General features: G+C 38.8%; 1 long non-coding RNA gene across 1 annotated transcript in view; it reads left to right on the plus strand.

The window, feature by feature from the left end:
• The window catches only part of LOC147574970 (uncharacterized), a 291,279-nt gene that overhangs the window by 11,714 nt on the left and 258,360 nt on the right, over positions 1-21,205 (plus strand). The gene's annotated exons all lie outside the window — the stretch shown is intronic.

The raw sequence follows: 21,205 nt of genomic DNA on the forward strand, positions 1-21,205 counted from the left end.
TTTGATTCAGATTTGAATATGATCAATTAAGCTAATTCTAATACATTTTGCAAACTCAAGACTTATAAAACATTTTCTAAAAAGCAATTGAAAATATATTTTGGGCACCTCTGGTCAAAATAGTTTACTGATTCAGCACTGGAAACTTTAACCAAAATATCAAGATTAAAGAGATAAGAAACAACAGTATGTGGAGTTCAGGAAATCTCAAACTTCTGTATTTCCAGTCTTTCCATCTTCTAATTCATCTTTTTTTATTGCTGCCATAATGCTCTTTCTAAAATATAATTGAAATCAAGTGGCTTCTCTGATCAAAAGCCTTCAGTGACTTCATATAATTTCATAAATTAAGTCCAAATTCCAAGAGTTGACAGTGCAAAATGTCCACAGTGTGGTTTCATCTTCCCTTATCCTCATGTTTTTTCCATTTGCTTTCTCCCTCTCTTCCTCCTTCCCAGTGTCCCACCCTCCCTCCCTTCCTTTCAGAATATTAAACATCCACCAGACAAAGTAGTGAATACCAGACAAAGGGGAATGCATCATTCCTCAGAGACCACCAGTCCACATTCTTCCGAAAAGGTCCATAATACATTCTATATACTCTGGTCTTATTGTCTTTGCTCTGCTATGTTCCCACCACTCAGTCCACTCTACTTTTCTTTCACCTTAAATGCCATCTCTATCAACACCTTTCCCCATCTATACTCCCCCCAGCCCAAACACGTCTCCTTTCTCAACGCTCTACAACCTAAGGTACCCACCTTCTCTGTGTGTCCTATAGAGTAGCTTTCCTCCATTAAATTTTTTTCTGATTATGAAAGCAATACATACTCATACTCATCATATAAGACTTGAAGAATGGAGATACTTATGAAAAGAAAAATATGATGCATGGTCTAGTGTTCAAGGTATTCACTGGGAATCTGAATGTCCAGGTTCTGGTTCCATCTCTGCTCCTTAGGAGCTGACGGGCATTGAGCATGGCACTTGTCCACTGTAGGTCTTGTATTTTTCTTCTCTAAAATATGAGAACTGAGTTTCCTGGTGTTTAAGAACCATCCTGGTTGTAGAATTGTCTAATTTACATGTCTATCAATGTGTCTTGTGTCCTGGCTTCTCCATTGGGCAGTGATGGACCAGTTACATGGTCCAGAGTGGGTCTTGCAGCTGTCTTAGAAGAACAGAGGCATGTGTTGAGAATCTCACAACTTTATCTCTAGTAGACTCAATTTATAATAATTTTCAGCCATTATATCAAATTTGTTACTTAGCCTCTTTAATGGTGAAAGGTGCTGGGCTTGAGTTTCATTATTAGTTTTAGGGCTTATTAAACCATTTCTCTCTGTACTCTGTTTGCTTTCTTTTTTCCCCTTCTAACTTAAAAAGATAGCCCCAAGCAAAACATTAAATTTCTATCCACTTAAACACCACCATAAACATTATTTAAATTAATTTTGTTCAAATTCATTGCAAACCCATATGATGCATGAGTCTGTATTTAATGCCATCCTCTCTCCTAAAATTTGAATTTTTTTTTTTTGTCTAGAACTCTATGATTTGAAGAATTTGGGGAAAAAATTAAAACTAAGAGAATAGCAACTTTGTCATAAAATTCTTGCCAGCAGTATCGGAAAATTTGGATTGGGGTGTAGATTTATGATTCCCTATAGTTCTTGAGAGCTTCTACACATTTTTTAAGGAAGTTGTTCCATAACCTATCTCTTCTTTCCTAAACATGATATCCAGGAAGCGCTTCATCTGTGTTTGCTACATAATTACCCAACAGAGCAGTCCCTGAGTCTTATAGAAGCAACCAAGGGATATTTTGTTTCCTCTGGACTTCCAGTGTTGGGGATGGGGTGGGATGGAATCAGAAAGCTAGTCCTGGGAAGGCCACTTGCCTGGATGAAGGTTACAAAATGGCAACTTCCCTGTGACTCTGTTTCCATCCCTTTAAATGGAACTACTTTTCTTTCCAAATTGTGGTGAAGATCAAATAAGGTGATTAGAGAAAATCTTTTGAAAGCTATAAAGTACCCTAGGAGGTGGCAGGTAACCTCCTGGGTAGGCATCCTCAGGGTTCACAGCAAAGCTGTCCCACTCATGTAAAATCTGTTGTTGTTGTTGTTTTTTTTTTTTTTTTTTTTTTTTTTGCTGGGGATGAATAGAATTGGGGGATCGATCATTTTATACTTTGCTTTAGCATTACAGTAATGTGAACATATAAGAAGAACTTCTACATTGATATATTAATTGCTGTCATCTACTCTTTCCTGCTACCAGAAGCATTTCTATAAATATGCCCTAGAAATATAGTAAAGCTATTTGGTTAGAATTTTATACCCATGATAATTAGCACTTTTAAGAGTACAAGCATATCAGCACCCCCACAACATGAGGTCCCACTTTAACATGCCAGTATAATATTCTGTTGTTCCAGAGGGACGAGAAAACAAGCAAACAAACAAAAAAGTATTTGTTACTGTCAGAGTGTGAGAGAACACAAAATAAGATACCACAGGAAATCAATTGCATATATTGTGAAACACCACCCTCTCGTTTGCTGTCTTCTAGTATAAATATACATCACACATAACATTTCCTCCCCTCATCATAATAGAAGCAAACCAATCATGGAGGGAACCCTGAGTATTATATTTTTTTCATTTTTATTGAAATATATAATTGACATATAACATTATATTGTTATATAATGATTTGATATATGTGTATATTGTCAAATCACCACAAAAATTTAGTTAACATCCATCACCTCACATAGTTACAGATTTTATTTTTGTGATGAGATCTTTTAAACTCTACTTGCCTAGCAACTTTTTTTTAATGTTTATTTATTTTTGAGATGGAGACAGAGCGTGAACAAGGGAGGGGCAGAGAGAGAGGGAGACACAGAATCCGAAGGAGGCTCCAGGTTCTGAGCTGTCAGCACAGAGCCCGACGCGGGGCTTGAAGCCACAAACTGTGAGATCATGACCTGAGCCGAAGTCAGACGCTTAACTGACTGAGCCATCCAGGTGCCCCGTAGCAACTTCTGAATATACAATACAGTATTGTTAACTGTAGCTGAGTATTATCTTCTAAACTGGTCTGCCAATATACTGTTAGATTATGCCACCTGCTCCCTTCCAACTGTTTTTTAACCAGAAGCTTCTGAGGCAAAACAATTGTTTTCTGCTAATATTGCAGATCCTTGCCATAAACTCTGTGTTTTGAAATAGCAGTGTACTTAGGTCAAAGAAGTTGATATGTTTGAGTTGCTGAATTTTTATTATATTTTAAAATATATGGATGGGGTCCTGGGTGGCTTAGTCGGTTGAGCGTCTTCAACTCAGGTCATGATCTCACAGTCCGTGAGTTCGAGCCCCGCATCAGAGTCTGTGCTGACAGCTCAGAGCCTGGAGCCTGTTTCAGATTCTGTGTCTCCCTGTCTCTCTGACCCTCCCCCATTCATGCTCTATCTCTGTCTCAAAAATAAATAAACGTTAAAAAAATTTAAAAAATACATAGATAATAGCTCACATAAATGTTTTATCATATGTATTATCTTATTCATTTTTATAGAATGGGATTCTAACGCTGAGCCCAGAGAGTTCAAGTCATTTGCCCAAAGTCATATAAGCATTGGAGAATTGAGTTGTGACTTGCTTTTTTAAGCCCCAAGCTTCCCCCTCTGCTTTTTGCCATTCCCAGTCATTCTCCCTCATCTCTTAGCAGTAGAAACTTTTCTCTCATCAATACTCCTTTAATTCTTCTTCCTGGACCATGTTGCTTCTCATTTTGAAGGAGGAAATTCTATCGGTGATTTGGCAGAATCAGTAAATGTCATGCCACCTGGTCATGGATGGTGTTCTCTCACAGAAGTAACAGGAAGAAATGGTGTTAAAAAAAAAAAAAAAAAGACCCAGGAGCTATATACTTAAGCTCTACCATTGAGACTGTTTCTACTGACTAAGTTTCTACATTCCCAGCTTATTTCCTCACACAAGGCACTCATCTTTGGGAATGATGCTGTCCTTCATGAGTTTCATGGGGTACAATGAGACATTTCAAATCTCATTATCTGACAGATTCAGGCCTCTTAATAGAAAGAGAAACAAAGAATTCATGTGTGAGTCAGTTTGCGCTCTAAAAGATGCGAGAATGCCGAACCATAAATCCTAGGTAGACCTGTTTCTTCTCTGTTCAGAGGCTGCATCCTGACTCACTCTATACTGGGAAAAAATACTTGATGGAGGGCAATTGTAACAGACCATTTCTACTGCACTTCTGTAACTTTCTGGACCCTCTCATGACTCTACCATGGATGCAAGCTTGTCCTGGTTTCTTAGGAGTTTCTACCTTTCCAGACAATCAAATAGCTGTTATTTTACAGGAATCAATGTGGTGTCATCATGGCATCTAAAATATAGAATGGGCCAGGGGTGCCTGGGTGGCTCAGTCGGTTGAGCGTCTGACTTCGGCTCGGGTCATGATCTCACAGCTCGTGAGTTTGAGCCCTACATCGGGCTCTGTGCTCACAGCTCAGAGCCTCTCTCTCTCTCCCCTGCCCCTCTCTCTCTGCCCCAACCCAGTCACATTCTGTCTCTGTCTCTCTCAAAAATAAACAGTAAAATAAATAAATAAAATAAAATATAGAATGGGCCAAATATATGCACTTCTGTGTGAGGGACTGTAAATGAATGTCAATAAGATTAAATGAATATGTATTAAGTTCTAGCCATGGGTCAGGTGCTGAGCTGTGTGCTCCCTGCCTCCACCCCCATAGTCTTCCTTTTAATTGGAATAACCACTGTCCTCTGAGGTTGATAGAATAAAGACCAACCTAGATCTGTCTTAACTCAAACCATAACTGAATTGCTTTATTGCTGTGTGTAATTTAGCTTCCTAATCAGTCTTAACCAATCCCTGTGTGAGCCGATTTTAAAGACAACTGATTCTCATGGAGCATTTTTAACTGGCAGGTCCACTAATCTCTCTTGGCTTTACACTGGCTGTCAGCTAAATGATATAGGCTTTTTTTGCATGTTTCATTTTCAGATGAGAATCTTCTATGTATCTGGAAAATAACTAGTCACGCAGTACAATATGGCGGACTGGATAAAAAGAGCAGACCATTTGGAGTCAGACAGGCTAGGGTTTGAATCCCAACTCTACATCATTGCTGTGTTGCATTGAGCAAGTTACTTCTCTGGGGCTCACTTTACTTATCTGTAACTTGAGGGTGAGAAAACCTATCTCACTGAGCTGTTGTGAAGGTTAAATCAGATAATGTTTGCTAAGGGCTCTGGAGATACTGGATGGTCAGCAAGGAGGAGGGAGGGGCAATAATTGAGGAGGAGAGCCCTGTGAGACATGGCCCATTAACCAAATATTTAATATCAGAGCACAAAGAAGACAAGGAAAGGGTGAGTGGTCAAGATGTTTCCAGGCATTCCGATCCCTAAATAAAGGCTTTGATGAGGGGAAAATACTAACTACAGCTAAAGACAACCGCTTTTCCAAGACGGCCTCATTAAATCTTTAATTGGGTGAGAATATTTTGTGGGTTTCCACACATTGCATTGAACCTTATGTGGTGTTTTATTCTTTCTCTAAATGTCTTTCCCACTATGCAGAGACACAGACTGTAGGCTTGCTAGAAAATCTACCTGCTGGCTCTGACAGACAACACAAACTGATTACTGAGGTTAAACTATTTTCTTGCTTTGATGTGTCTCTTTTAGGACAATCTCTCCTGCTTTCCCTGAGAGGGTGGTGGAAACAGTGAGTGGAATGATTTACCAGGGAGATAAGTGAAGGAGGTTTCAGGTGATCTGTGAAGCTGGAGGTCACTAAAAGGTCAGGCTGGAGGGCTGCATTCCAGAGAGCTAATATTGGGTGAATTGGGTTGTTCTTATTTCACCCAAGAGGTAATTGGCCCCCAAAATGCATTGCCTGCAATATTTCAGATTGTCTTGATTATATATAAACTCACATATATTGTACTCTCTCCTCTGAGTGGTCCTGGCCTAGTTAAGTCCTGTGGGGAATGCAGAGGAATCACAAGATGTGGTCTCTGCTCTCAAGGAGCTTATTTAGCTAAAAAGAGAGGACAGAAAACTTAAGAAATAATACAAGATGTATTCAGTATGCTCTTGATTCTGAATATAAGTGAAGTAGAAGACCAAATCCTTATGTTCTGGCAGATGTTGATCACTGATGAAATATTCATCAAACCATTGAAAATAGAATAAAACGAAGGACAATACTTTAACACCAGTACACAGGTGTATGTGTATGTTATAGAACATATATAATCTGATTATTATACTATATTTAATTTCCATTGTATGTCATTATATATACATATATGTGCATGTATGTATATATATAATATGTATCCAGCTATCTTTCCTTGTGACTTTCTTTAATTTAAATTTTATTTAGTTAATGTACAGTGCAATATCAGTTTCAGGAATAGAATTCACTGATTCATCACTTACATTCAACACCCAGTGCTCATCACAGGTGCCCTCCTTAATACCCATCACCCATCTAGTCCATCCCCCACCCACCTCCCTCCAACAGCCTTCAGTTTGTTCTTTATTGTGAAGGGTCTCTTGTAGTATGTTTCCCTCTCTCCTGTTTCCCCCACTTCCCATATGTTTTATCTGTTTTGTTTCTTAAATTCCACATATTAGTGAAATAATACAGTTTTAGTCTTTCTCTGATTGACTTACTTTGCTTAACATAATACATTCTAGCTCCATCCATGTCATTGCAAATGGCAAGATTCCATTCTTTTTGATGGCTGAGTAATATTCCATTGCATGTATATACCACATCTTCTTTATCTGTTCATCAGTCAAGGGACATTTGGACTCTCCCCATAGTTTAGCTATTGTTGATAATGCTGCTATAAACACGTACCCCTTCAAATCCGTATTTTTGTATCCTTTGTGTAAATACCTAATTTTGCAATCACTGGATCATAGGGTAGTTCTATTTTCTGTTCTATTTTCAGTTTTTTGAAGAATTCTCCAGAATGGCTGCACCAGTTTGCATTCCCACCAACAGTGCAAGAGGTTTCCCCTTTCTCTGCATTCTCACCAACACCTGCTGTTTCTTGTATTGTTAATTTTAACCATTCTGACAGGTATGAGGTGGTATCTCATCATGGTTTTGATTTGTATTTCCCTGATGATAAGTGATGTTGAACATTTTTTCATGTGTCTGTTAGCCATCTGGATGTCTTCTTTGGAAAAGTGTCTATTCATGTCTTTTGCCCATTTCTTCACTGGGTTATTTGCTTTTGGGGTGTTGAGTTTGACTTTTTAATTTTGATTCTGTTATTTTTCCTTTAGTTTTTTTTCTTTAATCTTTTTCTTTATTTTCTGAAATGGTCATGAGACTATAAAGCCACTGTTTCTTCAAATTCCATACTTGGCAAAAAACAATTTCTGGATTGCCAAAACTTTTGCTTTTTAATGCCAATGGTCCCTGAGAACCCCAGGTTTGAAGTAGAGAGAGATGCATATATCAGGGCCAGTGAGAGAAGACTTCCTGGGGAAAAGAGGAGCTTACTGATAAAGAAAAAATGTGTCAGAAACAAGTTGGTAGTGTGTTAAGGTGGTTAGGTAAAGGCCAGGTTAGGAAGTTAGATTTCGTATAGCAGGGAATGAGGGCCCATTCATTGTCTTGCACTAGAAAGTGACATAATGCAAACTACATTTAGGAAGGTGAGTTTCTCATGAGATAAGATGAGTTAGAGGAGGGTGAAATTAGCCATTTATGTTAAGAAAAGTTACTTATAAAAATTCCACCCAGTTACTAAAGTCCAAGTGGTATTCAAGAAATTTTCAAATAGAAGACTCAACTAAGAAGAAAAAAAATCAAAGCGTGTAGTACTTAATTAATCTGTGGATTAATAGACTAGATTAATAATAGATAATAGATTTGTTATCTATTATCCATAGATTAATCCATGGGTTTCCAAGCATATATTTGTTGCTTGTAAAGTCAGAATGTGACAGGTGGCATCTTTCCTTTCTTCGGTCACTTACTGCATTACACTGTGCAGCATAGCAGAGTGGACAAAAGGGCAAGTCCTGGCCTGAGTGTTAATCTAGGCTTCGTATCTTAGCAGTTGTGCAACTTTGGGAAATTTAAGCTTCACTTTTCTCGTATGAAATATATGAGACGTAATATTACCTACGTCATAAGGCCTTTGTGAAGATTAAAAGAGATAGTGCAAGTGATATGTTCAGCAGAGCATATGGTCCAGAGCAGGCTCCAAATAAGCAAAGCCACTGTTTTCATCTGTGTTCTTTGGCAAGACACTTACTCTTTCTTAGCCCTAGTACACTCAAACTTGAAAGGAGATGAATCAGAACTACCTTGAGAAGTTATTGTAAGAATTGGAAGAGATGGATGTGAAGGCACTTTGACATGGATGCTAGATTTTATGGTTATTGTTGTTCATAATCACTGCTGTCATATATAAACCACATGTCCAGACCCTGAAGTAAAATAGGTTCTTTTACATTTAGAGAGTTTATTGGGTTTACCAGGGATGTGATCATCTATGCAGTGATCTTAGGTTAAGGGCCTGGCCCTGAGCTGTAAGTGCTCAGCTGGTTGAGGAGACAGAACAGAGTTCATATTAGATGGACCCCAGACAATGTCAAGAAGGTTTTTCAGGTTAGCTAGAGCTCCAGATGGTCCAATTGCTCGGGTGCAACCTGAAGAGGCTTGTCCTGAGCCTATTCTGGGGACTCAGTAACCCCTGTCTGCTGATGAATAATTCAGGCCATGCCCATTCAATCAGCACACAATTCCCAAACACTTACTATGTGCTATGCCCCATGCCAGGTGCTCTGAGTACAGAGAAGAATCATTCAGAGATGCTACTTGCTGGTACTTACACTCTAGTGAGGGAAATAAACTGAATGATGGACAGAGCAGCCGTGTGAGGCTTCTGAATGGTTCTAGGTCTCCCACTGAGCATTGTATAATATAGTGGACACAGCTCAGGGCACAGTGTCGGGAGACAGACTCAGCCAATTACTCGCTGTGTGATATTAGTCAAGGGACTTAATCACTCTGGCACTTGGTTTCTGCATCTAGACAATGGTAACTGTATGTACTTCCCATGGTTGTTAAACATATTAAGAGAATCAGCATCTGGCCAAGAGTAAGCTTTCAACTTGTAGCAGCTATTTTTACTATAGAGGGAGGGTACAACATGCATACACACAGGGCAGGTTCTCTTCCAAGTGACCATAACTTCTCTTTAGTTATTGTCTACAGCTGAAGGAAAAACAGGATCAGGACCAGGCTTTTTATTAGTGGAAATTAACTTTTGTTCTATTCCAACAGCTAAACTCTGAAATACATTTTTTCACATGTGCTATTTCTGTAATCCCCAAAACAGCTGGAGGGGAATATTATATCCCCATTTTCTAGATGAAAAAAAGCTGAGGCTCTGAAAGTCTAAAATTTCCTGACCAGAAAACATGGCTAATTAGGGATAGGTTGTAATTTGAACCCGAGTATTTTCCATGTTACATGTAAGGGGAGATTTACCCATAAATTTTCCCCTATCATGTAGTCAAGCCTAGATATTCGAACTTTTAGATTACTATTTGCTACTTCTACACTCATGAAGATTGGATTATATCTAGTCATCACATGTTTAATTATTTTGACTAAAGGATATATCCAGCTATGTTTTGGATGCCCTTTGATTCTATAAATAATGCCATATGAATCACCCATCTATGAATTAGACAAATTCCTTTGGGAATTGCTTATATTTCCATACTGATATGTCATTCCAAACAGTTAACTATCACAGACACTATATTGTAATCAATATAAGAGGGAGTGAGGATGCAAATTACTATTTGTTGAACACCTACCATTTGCCATATATGCTATGTACATTATTCCATCAATCCTCAGAGGGTTTATTTATTCAATAAGCCGATATCGGGTACCTCTTCTGTTTCAGGTTTTCTAGGTGGTAAGGGTACAGGATCAAACAAAACAGACAAAACCCATGGCTTGGTGGAAATTAACATTCTCTTGGGAGATATAAGCAATAAATAAAATACATATTCAGATGGAAGGAAGTGCTATGGAGAGAAATGAAACATAGAAGATGTGGAGAGTTGGTAGGGTAGTTGGGGTTTGTCTAGATCTAATAGGAAGGGTCTCACTGAGGCAGAGACATTGAGTAAAAACATAAAGGAGATAAGGGAATGATGCTGGCTGACGTCTGGGGAAGAGTGTTTCAGGCAGAAATGAATAGCAAGTGCAAAAGCCCTGAGGTAGGAATATGGCTGGTGTATTTGAAAAACAACAAGGGGGCAGAGTGGCAGTAGTGGAGTGAATGAACAAGAGACCAGTAAGAGATAAGGTCAAAGAGATTATAGGGGCCTGATTATGTAGAGCCTCATAGACAATTGTAAAGATGTTGGCCTTTATTCTGAGTGGGATGCAAGCCACTGGAGGGTTGTAAGAAGAGTGACATGATCTGACTTATGTTTGGAAAAGGTAACTCTGGCTGCTAAGAGCATAGAAAATGTGTATAACGCTTTTGCAATAATGGGGTGCCTGGGTGGCTTAGTCAGTTGAGCATCTGACTCTTGATTTCGGCTCATGATTATCCCAGCACATCAGGCTCTGTGTTGAGCCTGGAGCCTGCTTGGAATTCTGTCTCTCCCTCTGTCCCTCTGCCCCTCCCCACTGCTCACACTCTCCATCTCTCTCTAAAATTAAAAAATAATAATAATAATAATTAAAAAAATAAAAAGATATTCCAAATAAAGCTTTCGCAGTAATCCAAGTAAGACAAGGGCAGTGACATAGACTTCAGTGGTGGCTTTCTAAGTGAGAAGTGGTTGGATTTGTGGTATCTTTGAAAGGTGGACCTGACAGCATTTGCAGATGGATGGAATGAGGAATATAAGAGAAAGAGAGGAGCCAAGAGTAACTCCAAGGCTTTTAGAACTGGAACTGGAAGAATGGGATTGCCTCCAGTGGGAATAGAAGACTACTGAAGGATCCGCTAATTAGCAACTTGCTCACATCCACACATCTAGGCTTCCCCCTTTCAGCCCTGCCTTTTTCCACTTGGGCAAATTCCACAAAATGATGAAATCACTTCACTCCAGTTCATAAGGAGGCATGGTGTAGACTAAAGACTTGCCAGGGACTCTGAAAACAACTCTCTTTCTTCCTCTTCAGACTAATTAGGAAGCAAATTCTTGTGAAATTAGAGTGCTCTAGTAAACCCAAGCCAAACTCTTGGTCAACTTGTTGATTATGGAAAATGGGGTTTTCCTGGCAATGTTTCCAATATGTTTCCACTGCTTTTCCCTATCCAAGAGATGGGCCTAGATGCCAAATTCTTTCTTTTTCTCCAAATTATATCTCCTTGGATAACCTCTCTGATGGGTGTGGAACCACCACAGTGGTTATGTATAGTTGGCCTTTAGACTAAAGAGCACCAACCAGAGGAAAATAAATAACAGAAATATGATTGTCTCATTGGACTCATAAAAGGATAACTTCAGTGGAATTCTAAGACATGACACCCCTGGCAGTCGTGGACTTAGCCCAGCTGTCTATAAGGAGGATATTTATCTGGTTGCTCACCTCTGGATACTAGAGTAACGAAGGCAAGACTCAAATCGCCCAGACCAGATGTCTCTCTGCTCCTGTGCCAGCAAAGGTTTTCTAACTCAGTGTTAGAGCAGATTAACAAAGGGATTAATTGAACATGACTGAATCCCCACCATGGAGTGAAAACTATATAAAACTAATTCACAGATGACTTGGGGCATACTTACATAAAATATGCCATATATAACATAGTACTAGTATAAACCTTCATTTTTTTCCTCCAAGGAACAAATGAAAATACTAAGCCAGTGTTGCTAGCATAAGTTTAATTATGTTGGTATGTTCATTCATTCACTAGTTCATTAATTTATTCATTCATTTATTTATTCATTTAATAATGTATGTAGCATATATGGCAAATGGTAGGTGTTCAACAAATATTATTTTAGCAACACTTGTGAGCCAGTCATTGTGCTACAAATCATTAGGGTAGCTTCAAGAAGTTCACAGTCTCTTGTGGGATAGGGCAGAGGGGAAAACATATGCCTCAAATATTGCAGGCTGTATTAGGCATTGGGGATACAGCAGTTACCAGACACACATAGGAGTCTTGCTCATGTAGGTCTGACAAGAAGGAAATAAGGAAATATAGGAATGTGATTAGATATGATTATTTCAGAGTGGTGTTAAATAGACAAAAAAAAGAGGGATGGTGATAATTGGAGTGAAGGAGTGAAAGGTTGATGTATTTTAGAAAGAGTGGTTATGACAGAAGTACAGTGATAAGCAGGAAAAACATGCCAGAAAGAAGGAACACAAAAATCACTTGAGGCAGGCAGATATGGAAAGAGAGGGAAAAGGAATAGAGAGAAATCTAATGAAGTTCAGTCTTAACAAGTGAAGGAACTGATGGAATGAAATGAGGCTGAGGAGAGAGGCAGGGGTCAGATCACTGGAGTTTTATAGGTCATGGTTAATGAGTTTGCTTTTTTTTTTTTTAATTTTTAAAATTTTTATTTATTTTTGAGAGAGAGACAAAGAGAGTGTGAGCAGGGGAGGAACAGAGAGAGAGGGAGACACAAAATCCAAAGCAGGCTCCAGGCTCTGAACTGTCAGCACAGAGCCTGATGTGGGGCTTGTTCTCATGAACTATGAAAGCATGACCAGAGCTGACGTCAGAAGCTTAACTGACTGAGCCATCCAGGCACCCCTAATGAATTTTATTTTTTTCTGAGTGCAATTGGAAGCTATTGGAGGGTTTATGGAAGGATTTAATACAACCTAATGCATGATTTAATTTAATTTTATTCAGGGCAGAGGATGGATGAGAGGGGCCAAGGTGGAAATAGGGAGACAGTTAGGAGACCATTGCAAGTGAAAGAAGATGGCATCTAGAGCTGGTGTGTGGCAGTGGAGATAATGTGCAGTGGTCAGATTTAAGATCTACTTGGAGAGAAGAATAAGATAAATGGAACATCCAAAGATGGCCCATACGTTTGGAGCTGAACTAATGGTGGATGGTGTTGCCATTAACTTAAATAGGCAAGACTAAGGAGGAAAGGAGATTATGAATAAAGAGTACTTTAGGAACCTGTTAAATTTGAGATGGTGGTAATATATCCAGGTCTAAAGCTCAGGGGAAATGTCAATACAGATACAGATGTGAGATTTATCACTCATACTTGGTATTTAAATATTGTGAAGGATACTACTCAGAAATAGTTATAGAAGAAAAGCAGTCACCTGGGTGGCTCAGTCAATTGAGCATCTGACTTTGGCTTAGGTTATGATCTCACAGTTCATGAGTTTGATCCCCGCATTGGGCTCTGTGTTGATAGCTCAAAGCCTGGAGCCTGCTTTAGATTCTGTGTCTCCCTCTCTCTCTACCCCTCCCCTGCTCATGCTCTGTCTTTCTCTCTCAAAAATATATAAACATTAAAAAAAAAAAAAAGAAATAGATATAGAAGAAAAAAGAGCTGATAATTGAACTCTGAGGCATTCTAGTTATACTAGAAGCAGTGGCAGAGTAACCTACAAAAGAAACTAAGACGCATCAACCAGTTTGTAAGAAAAAAAACAAAAGACTGATATTTCAGAAGCCAAGACAAGCTATTTCAGGAGAAGTGCTTATCTTTTTCAAAGGCTGCAGAGTTTAAGGAAAATGATAATAAATAATTGATCGCTGAATTTAACAAGATAGAGTTCATTGGTAATCTTGACCATATCCATTTTAGTGGAAATGTGTATAAGGTATATGAAAATACAAAGAATATTGGAAATACTGGTAATCCATCCTAAGGAAAGTAATACAAAATTTGGAATTAGAAGCTTCAACATGATTAGGCAAAGACAAGAGTTGAGGAGAAGCATTTTAGCAGAGAATTCAGTATAAGTACAGAATCAAATTAGAGAAATATCATTGTGTAAGAGAGCTATAAGCACTTAGTGTTGTTGAATGACAAAGCGCTAAGTTAGAATTGGGGGGTGGTGGATTCTGTTAGAGGCCTAGATCGTGAAGGATATGGTGGATGTTATCTGTAGGAAATGAGGAACTACTGACTAGTCAAATCAGGGAAGTGGCATTATCTCATCTGCATTTTTAGGAAAGTCATCCTGCAGTATGGGTTATGGAAGACATGATTGGACACAAGGAAACCATAGACGAATTGCCTAAGTGTTATAGGTGAAAGGTGATACAAACTTGAATAGCTATTTGAGATGGAAAAGAAAGCATTTATCTTAGAAATAATGAGGATATGAGGCACCTGGGTGGCTCAGTCAGTTAAGCGTCCGACTTAAGCTCACAATCTTGCTGTCCGTGGGTTCGAGCCCCGCATCAGGCTCTGGGCTGATGGCTCAGAGCCTGGAGCCTGCTTACGATTCTATGTCTCCCTCTCTCTCTGCCCCTCCCCCGTTCATGCTCTGTCTCTCTCTGTTTCAAAAATAAATAAACGTTAAAAAAAAATTAAAAAAAAAAAAAGAAAGAATGAGGATAGGGGCGTCTGGGTGGCTTAGTCAGTTAAGCTTTCAACTCTTGATCCCGGCTCAGGTCATGATCTCATGGTTTGTGAGATGGAGCCTGACGTCAGGCTCTGTGCTGACAGTGTGGAGTCTGCTTGGGGTTTCTCTCTCTCTCTCTCTCTCTCTCTCTCTCTCTCTCTCTCTCTGTGCCCCTCCCCCATTCGCACTCCTGCTTTCTCTCTCTCAAAATAAATAAACGTTAAAAAAAGAAATATTTTTTTTTTAATTTTTTTTTTCAACGTTTATTTATTTTTGGGACAGAGAGAGACAGAGCATGAACGGGGGAGGGGCAGAAAGAGAGGGAGACACAGAATTGGAAACAGGCTCCAGGCTCTGAGCCATCAGCCCAGAGCCTGACGCGGGTCTCGAACTCACGGACCGCGAGATCGTGACCTGGCTGAAGTCGGACGCTTAACCGACTGCGCCACCCAGGCGCCCCTATAAAAAAGAAATATTAAGGATATAAAATTGGCATGTCTTGGTTAGAAATTAATCAAAATGCCTCCTAGGTTTTAGTTTTCAGTGACTAGATGAATGACAATGCCAGTATCTGTGATGGGCAAAACTGAAGAAAGATCTGCCTCCGAGAATTAGTAAGCTCAGTTTTGTTACCTGTTGACATTAAAGGTGCTTGTGGGACATGCTGAAGGAGTTTTCCAATAGAAGACTGAATATTAATTTGCAACTTTTTGGAGAGGTGTGGGCGTGCGCGCACACACACACACACACACACACACACACACACACACACACACATTCTGGGATTATTGAAAAATATCCAAGGCATTTGACAATTCAAAGATGTTAGTGAGTGGAGTGGTGAGTAGTGAGTGTAGACTACTCTTTGAAGGGGTTTTAGAGATTTGGATTTAGAAGAGGAAGGTCACTAGAAAGATTTGTAAGATTGAAGAGATACTCTCATTTTTTTAAGATGGGAAAAACTTGAAAGTATTTATTGGCCCAGGAGGAAGAATTCAGGAATTCAGGAGGGAAATGAGATTATTTTAAAATTCAAGTGCAAATGGAGGTAGCAGGGGATGTATTCAGGACTCAGATAAGCGACTGGCTGTTGTCAAAAGGGAGGACAACTCAGTCTCTTACATTGCAGAATAACAGTTGGTGTGAATGTAGATAAGGTAGGTAAAGGAATTTGGAAGACTAGTTCTCTAGAACTCTTGAAAGGCACAAGATCATTGCTGAGAATGAAGATGGTGGGCATTGATTGGGTAGAGCATTTGAGACCAGTGAAGATTCAAAAGAGCATCAGTGAGAGACAGAAAAGGGAGATGACCAAGAGTTGATAAAGAGACCAATGAGCCATACTTGGTTCAGTTTAGAGAGCATGAGGTTTGTGGAGTTATCAGTCTGCATGGTTGCTTGCTTTTTCTAGAAGCACTAAACAATGCAGGTGTAGACGTGGAAAAAAATGAAAAATTATACTACAGTTAGGTTTATGTTAAAGTGGAAATATTGGGGAGAACTATATTAACGAGTAGTTCAGTGGTCTGTTATGGGACTGCAGTTAGAAGACAAAGATGAGAGTTTAGAACACAACTGATAGAAGGGGAAGAAATGAAAAATTCGAAGTGTCAGGTAGGTTGAAGGACATTTAAGATTGGAATATGATATCGAGGGACATGAAAGGTGGTTTATATGAGATACTGAAAGCTGAATATTTCAAAGGAGGAAACATTCCGGGTGGTAACAAGGTCTAAAGAGTGGCCATAAAAGTGAACGACTAGGTACAAGTAGAATGGAGTGGAGATGAAGGCCGCAAGGGCTGATGGTGTTAAATGCTGGATGACTCATCAACATGGAAAGTAAAGCCACTCTTGTGAGACAGAGGTTAGTGTAGTTCTAGAATCTACAGTGCATGCAGGGAATGGACCATGAAGCCAATGGGAGACAGTGTTGGGTGAGGATAGAACTTGTAGGGACAGGAGTTTTTATAAAAGAGTGGATAAACAAAAATCTGGAAGTAGCATTAAGAAACAAAGAAAACCTGGGGCGCCTGGGTGGCGCAGTCGGTTAAACGTCCTACTTCAGCCAGGTCACGATCTCGCGGTCCGGGAGTTCGAGCCCCGCGTCAGGCTCTGGGCTGATGGCTCAGAGCCTGGAGCCTGTTTCCGATTCTGTGTCTCCCTCTCTCTCTGCCCCTCCCCCGTTCATGCTCTGTCTCTCTCTGTCCCAAAAATAAATAAAAACGTTGAAAAAGGAAAAAAAAAAAATTAAAAAAAAAAAAAAAGAAACAAAGAAAACCTAAAACCTACCTCCTGACATTAAATAAGGTAAAATGTGGAAGAATGAACAGCTTTCATTTGAGAGGGCTGACAGGAAAACCATATTTTCAATCAAAGTGCAGAAGTAGAAAGATTAATGTATGACAAGGTTAATATGAGAGGATTTGTTTATAATGAAGAGTTCCAGAGGTCTTACTGGGAATGTTTGCAAGACAAAGGAGCAGTGAGCTTGGGACCAGGACTAAGAAAATCAGAGCATTTAGGAGGTGCAAATATGAATAAACCAAGATGACCATGGGGCTTTATGTTTTGAACAGTAACCACTGAAGGGAAGCTGGTAGAATGTGCCGGCTACAAAGAGTCGCAGAGAACGTTGGCATAAAATAATAGTCTTTGAGCTCCAGTGATGCTGGCATTTTGGCAGCCTGTTCTAATGGCTGGTGCAGGATTAACCAACCCTTCAAGGTCAGAGACTGGGCTGTGGGCCAGATGAAGCCTCCCACTAGCATAGAGACAGGAGGCTTCACCTGTGGAGTCTTCCTCTAACATGGTCAACTTTCTTCTCTTTTTCCTCCATTTGCCTCTTGCTGTTCTTCTCCTTTGCCATTCACCTGTGAAATGTCAATCTCTTTATTAAATATTTCTTAAGCCCTCATTCAATGCTTACTTTGAGTACAGACCTTATCAGTTGATTTCTATGCTTGCATGTTACCTACAGTGTATGTATTCTAGTGTCTGCTCTTCAGTTATTAAGCCAAGTGTATTTTTTCTGTCTTTGAGGAGTTGTGATTTTTTTCAGTAGAAAGAGTAATTCCTCATTGGCACTCAAGATCAAATTTATACCTTCTTCATTTCTCTCATTGGCAATAATGTTAAAACCTGGATGCTTCCTTTGTAAGTCCATTTAATTGCTTCCCATGCTGTCTCACTTCCATACTGTTCTTTGTTTACTATTTCACACTAACTCTCATTTGGGCTATGTAATAATTGTTGATAACTTACAAAAAGGTATGTGTTCTTCTCTGTACCTTTCTTCTCAGGCATAATTTCCACAGCCTTGGAGTCATCTAGAATGCTCTGTGTAATCATGAATAATATAAGAACCACCTGGAAGGCCTGGTAACTCTACACCTTTCTTAATAAAAGGCAAAGTGCAATTTAGAAATATGACTGCAGACACATTCCCCAGAACATTGTTCTCACCATGTAGATCTGGGAGTGTAACAGAGGGCAGAAAGTGAATAGCCTCTGCTCTAGGATCAGAGGTTACTTTTGTGTGACTTGCTCACAAACATCATTATCTCTGATGCCCTGACCTGTCCAAATGCTGGAAATTCCATTCCCAGACCTACCATTGGGACCTACCTGGCGCAAACTGCCTCTGCTTGCTACTTAAGCCTAACCTGAACAGCATTCATCCAGTTTTGTTGGTTGCTCTGGGCTCAACCTATTGCCCTGTATTTCTAAAAGATGGAGATGATGGGCTTTAGTGAGAGACCCAACTGGTCAAAAGGGCTTGAAACTGAATTTAGAGGGAAAGTAAGAACAAATCTAGATAAAACTACAAACCCATACACCATGATAAGGAGCATGGCTGGTATCCCCACCCTTTGTTCTGTCCCTGTGAAACAAATACTCATTTATACAGATCTGGTCATACCACCACCCTATTCTAAGGTCTTCTAGGGTTTCCTTATAACCCTGGGAATAAAATTCAAAATTCTTGGCAGGACCTTTGAGGCAGTTTATGACCAAGTTTTAACTTATCATTCCAGTCTCATTTCTTGCCACTTTTCAGCCTGCCCTTAGTTCCAGCCACATTGTAGTGACCTTTCCCTAACACAGAGGGGTTCTAAACACACTTGTCTTCTTGAATACGTCAGTACCTAGTTGTAAATTGCCATTCTACCATCTTTTGCTTGAAAAACACCTCTACAAACTTCACATCCCATCAAGTCCCAATATGACCTTTCCTGGAAACTTTCCTCAATATCTATAGCCAAAGATAATGGTTCCCTCCTATATGTGTATATACATATACATATACATATACATATACATATACATATACATATACATATACACATACACATACACATATACCTATTTGTAAGTGTTAAGAAATATTTTGGGTAGGTTGGCAGGCTAGAAAATCTTGGATCTTGGGCAGGAGCTGAATCTGCAGACCACAGGTAGGATTTCTTATTCTTCAGTGACAATTCAGTTTTGCTCTTAATGCTTTCAGCTGATTGAATGAAGTCCATCCAGATTATCAAAGATAATCTCCTTTAAAGTCAACTAATTGTAGATGTTAATCACATGCACAAAATATTTTTACAGCAACACCTAGATTAGTGTCTAATTGAATAACTATTATAGCCTAACCACGTTGACACATAAAATGAACCATCACAGGTAGATAAAGTTATTATTATCCCACCAGAATCAAATTTGCAAATATTTAAAAGGAGCAGTAGCACAAGGATCTTACTGTAGTATCATATGGAGCCTGTCATATAAATTGTTTATCTTTATTGGTCACATAAAGTAGCTATTAAATACCTAGAAATTATTTTGTGGATGTGTACATTGCTTTTTCTATTAAAGTATTATCAAAAAGGAGTGAAAATTATTGGGAATGATAAATATGAGATAAATATAGAAGTTTTTTTCTTTCTTTTATATATATATATATGAATATTTATTTTTAATTTTAATATAGTTAACATCCAGTATCCTATTATTTTTGGGTGTACATTATAGTGATTTGATATTTTTATACATTACAAAATGATCCCCAGCGATATGTCTAGTTGCCATCAGTCACTATACAAAGTTATCACAATATTATTAACTATGTTGCTTATGCTGTACATTACATCATGATTAATTTATTTTATAACTTGGAGTTTGGTCCTCTTAATCCATTTCATCTATATTGCCCACCCACCTGAGCCCTACCTACTCTGGTAACCAGTAGTTTGTTTCATATATCTATGAATCTGTTTCTGTTTTGTTTGTTCATTTGTCTTGTCTTTCACTTAGCGTAATACCCTCTAGGTCCATCCATGTTGTCACAAATGGCAAGATTTCATTCATTTTTGTGGCTGAGTAATATTCCATTGTGTATATACACCACACCTTTGTTATTCATTCATCTATTTATGAACACTTAGGTTGCTTCCATATTTTGGCTATTGTAAATAATGCTGCAGTGAACATTGGGGTGCACATATCTCTTCATAGTCATGTTTTTGTTTCCTTTGGATAAATACCAAGAAATGGAATTGCTGGATGGCATGGTACTTGTATTTTTAATTTTTTGAGGAACATTCGTACTGTTTTCCATAGTGGCTGCACCAGTTTGCATTCCCACCAACAGTGCACGAGGGTCCCCTTTTCTTTACATCCTTGCCAACACTTATTATTTCTTGTCTTTTGATAATGCCAGCCTGACAGTTGTGAGGTAATATCTTATCACAGTTTCGATTTTCATTTCCCTGATGATTAGTGATGTTAAGCATCTTTTCACATCCCTGTTAGCCATCTGTGTGTCTTCTTTGGAAAAACATCTAGTCAAGTCCTCTGCCCATTTTTTATTCAGGTTGTTTGTTTTCATTTTAAGTTGTGTGAGTTCTTTATATATTTTGGATATTAGCCCATTATATATCATTTGCAAATATTTTCTCCCCTTCAGTAGGTTGCCTTTTAATTTTGTTAATGGCTTCCTTTGCTGTGCAAAAGCTTTTTAGTTTGATGTCATCTCATTTGTTTATTATAGCTTTTGTTGCCCTTACCTGGGGAGACTGGTCCAAAAAAATATTGCTAAGACCAGTGTCAAAGATTTTGTTTTTTTCTTGGAGTTTTATGGTTTCAGGTCTTACATTCAGATCTTTAATTTGAATTTTTTTTTGTATATATGATGTAAGACACTGGTCCAGTTTTGTTCTTTTGCATGTAGCTCTCTAGTTTTCCCAGCACCATTTGGTGAAAGGACTGTTTTTCCCATTGTATATTCTTGGATCTTTTGTCATAGATAAATTGACCACACGTACATGAATTTATATCTGGACTCTCTGTTCTATTCCATTGATCTGTGTGACTGTTTTTTGTGCCAGTACCATACTGTTTTGTTTACTATAGCTTTGTAGTATAGTCTGAAATTAGGAAGCATGATACCTCTGGCTTTTTCTTGCTCATGACTGCTTTGGTTATTTGGGGTCTTTTGTGATGCCATATAAATTTTAGGATACTTTGTACTAGTTCTGTGAAAAAAGTGCCATTGGTATTTTGATGTGGATTGCATTGAATCTCTA

This window comes from Puma concolor, chromosome D4, assembly GCF_028749965.1.
Source record: "Puma concolor isolate L17-30 chromosome D4, mPumCon1.1.hap2, whole genome shotgun sequence".
Classification (NCBI taxonomy): domain Eukaryota; kingdom Metazoa; phylum Chordata; class Mammalia; order Carnivora; family Felidae; genus Puma; species Puma concolor.